Source organism: Onychomys torridus, unplaced genomic scaffold, assembly GCF_903995425.1.
Source record: "Onychomys torridus unplaced genomic scaffold, mOncTor1.1, whole genome shotgun sequence".
In the NCBI taxonomy this organism is placed as follows: domain Eukaryota; kingdom Metazoa; phylum Chordata; class Mammalia; order Rodentia; family Cricetidae; genus Onychomys; species Onychomys torridus.
Genome location: NW_023413116.1, coordinates 33,485 through 36,321, shown reverse-complemented (window position 1 = coordinate 36,321; position 2,837 = coordinate 33,485). Strand labels below are relative to the sequence as shown.

Sequence of the window (2,837 nt, the reverse complement as noted above, 5' to 3'; positions counted from 1 at the left end):
TGGCCCTTTAGGTGCACCTTCAACAGGGGCGCCTAGAAACAGGTCCGCTCTCCTGTGTGCTTCAACTCCCTAGCTTCTGCACATGAAACACTGGCTATCTTACCTCCGGCTCTGCCTCTCAAGACCAATTACCAGCTGTTCAAAGACTCAGCAATAGGTTTATTGTGCACCAAGAGGCTGGGAAGAGTGGCACTGTGCTGGGGGCCGGGGCTCCCTCCTGCTGAGGCAGGGGGTTAGTGGACACTGCACAGTGACACTGGAGTCCCTGGATGGCACCTGAGTCCCTGTGGGGCAGGCATCCGAGGCTTTGGGATCAATGGCTTGTCCTTTGGCCTAGAGGTGACACATACTGTCACAATACTCAGTGATAAAGGCCCTGCAGCATTAGTATGTCAGTTTGGAAGCTCTCCAGTTGTAGCAAGGCCTCTCAGTCTGTGTGGACGCAGAGTTTCTGAACAGAAAATTTTTCTCACTTATCGTCAGAACCAGCTCTAGGGCCCGGAAATCCTGGAGTCGGGCCACATCTTTGTCTTTCTCAGCGGAGTATTGGGTAACTGCCTGATCTTTTTCACTTGGTCTGGGTTAATACCCAGCTCACAGCAACTTACTCTGAGCAGTTGGTGGTGGGTGAGCTCCTGTCGATCCAGTTCAATTTCAGTGAAATCATTTTCCCAAAGAGATGGGTTCTGAATCCTCACCTTGAGTACCAGCTCTTGCATATTAAATGGAAATGCTCCAGTGAAGAAAAATGGCTGAAATGCTGGCGCTGGTCCTGCATATGTCCTGTTGTGAGGCTTCAGAGACACTGGTGGCTTGGAAGGGATAGAGGAGAACAGGGGGTTCTGACTCACTGGTGGCTGACAAACAGAACCAAGTTATGTGCTTTCTGGTGTTCTGAGTATGGCATAGGGGGCAGAAATATCACCATTCTGAACCAGTGCCAAGGAGGTGTGGTCCCTAGGAAAGGCCCCTAGCAGAGGGGGTTCTGTGGGGGGCACCAATGGAAGTGAGCCATCTGCAGGAGGTGACGCTGGAGGTGTGGAGGGGCCCACATTTTGCAACTGGGTGGAGTCTTCTGCTGCAGGGGTATAGATAAAAGGGAAGGCTGCGTTGGCCAAATAGTTGGGAACAAAGGGCATTTCGGACTCCTTCTTCAGCTGGGGGAGCTCATCATTGTCATCAGCTTCTTCCACTCCCTTGATATTCCTGATCTCTCTCCTTGATGTTAATTGCACGGACATTTCTCCTTTTGTTGTAAGAATCTCTCTGTCAAACCCTGATTTTAGCAGGTAGGAAACCACCTGGGTATGGTTTGCTTACATGCCCAGTGTAAACAGGTCCAGCAGTTGACCTTATTTTAGGAGTTCACAGCCACCTAGCTCTCCACCAGTTTTTGCACTTCCAGAATGTCCCCCAAGGCTGCTCCCTCCCAAAGACTCTCCTGCTCCTCCTTTTGCTCCAAGAGGGCATTCATCTTCCCCAGGGCCCCAGGTCCCTGGCAGCCCCGCCCCAAGCCCGTTAGCCCCACTGCCTTTGAGGCCAGCTCCAGGCCTTGGGAGAAGGAGCTTAGGGTTAGGCTGCCTCCTCAGTAGCCCTGCCCTGGCTCTGGGATCTTGCCCACCTTCTGACAGATCCCCAGCTGTTTGTGGAACTTAAGGCTTTCAAGGACATACCCTGGGTCTTAGAAATGTTTCAGTCAGGGAAGTGCTTATAATTTAATGATGAGAGCTGAGTTGGAACCTTAGCACATACTTTAAAATATGGCTTGAGACACTAGCCTGTGATTCCAATGCATGGGATGCAGAAACTGGAAATCAAAGAAGTTACTTGTCTTTCCAAAGTTGCTAGTACACCCCATTAAGGCACTGTGACTACAAAGTGAGTTGGCAGAATGCTAGAGTAAGGTCTCTGATGTTGAAATCTGGCTTTCCTATGCATACCTAACAGTGACACACACATAAGAAATGCCTTCAGGATTCCTGATGCATCAGTTCATATTTTTGAATCTGGGGAGGATTAATATATTGGATCCCTTTTCAGGGTCTAGATTTTCATAATTCTCAGTCAGTGACAGAAATGTCCAATGTAGTGAACAATTTCAAACACTCCATATACATATTTCCAGATATTATTGCACAAATCACTTCTTAGAGTTTTAGGATGTTTGTTTAAATATTTGTTTGTTCGGTCAGTTTTTTGTTATTATAAACTTGGTTTAATTGTATAGCCCTTAATTGCCAGGAACTCAGGGAAATTATGCATCATCTGCTTTTCAAGTGCTGGAATTACTGATGCCAACCACCATACACTGCTATCTATTTGAGTTTCTTGCTCTTATACACAAGTTCTCATTTCACAGTTTAATTCCACATTTACACTCCTTTGAGCTTTGTTTTAAATTGAGAATTTCATGACTGAAACCAATTCCAAGTACACTGCTGCCATAATGTCCTGTCATGTGCCTAAATGGAGAGGCAGTGCGCATTCTGTGGAGACAAGGTATGTGAGGGAGGATCAGAAGAAGTTAGGCCCATGTGGTAAATAGAGGTTGGCCCCTTAAAGAAAGGCTGACTCTCCTTCAATGACTTTACTAGTTGAAGACAACATTGTGGCCAGAGCTCATAAGAAACTAACTTTGTTTCTTTTTAATTAGTACTCTCTGTCTGTCTGATGCAGCAGCATAGCAGGAGAGGCCCTGAGTAGAAATGGGGCAAGGTTTTTAAAACAAAAGGGGTTTGGGGGGGGGTCTACAGACTGCATAGGAACAGACTCAGGATTGGTTTATTTACAGAGCTTCTATAAAAGGAAACTCATCTTTCAATTTTCAATATAGGAAC

At 46.7% G+C, this 2,837-nt stretch overlaps 1 pseudogene; it reads right to left on the bottom strand.

Annotated features, from left to right (window-relative positions):
- Positions 1-300: 300 nt before the first annotated feature.
- LOC118576145 lies at positions 301-1,474 on the bottom strand (annotated as a pseudogene).
- Positions 1,475-2,837: the final 1,363 nt, after the last annotated feature.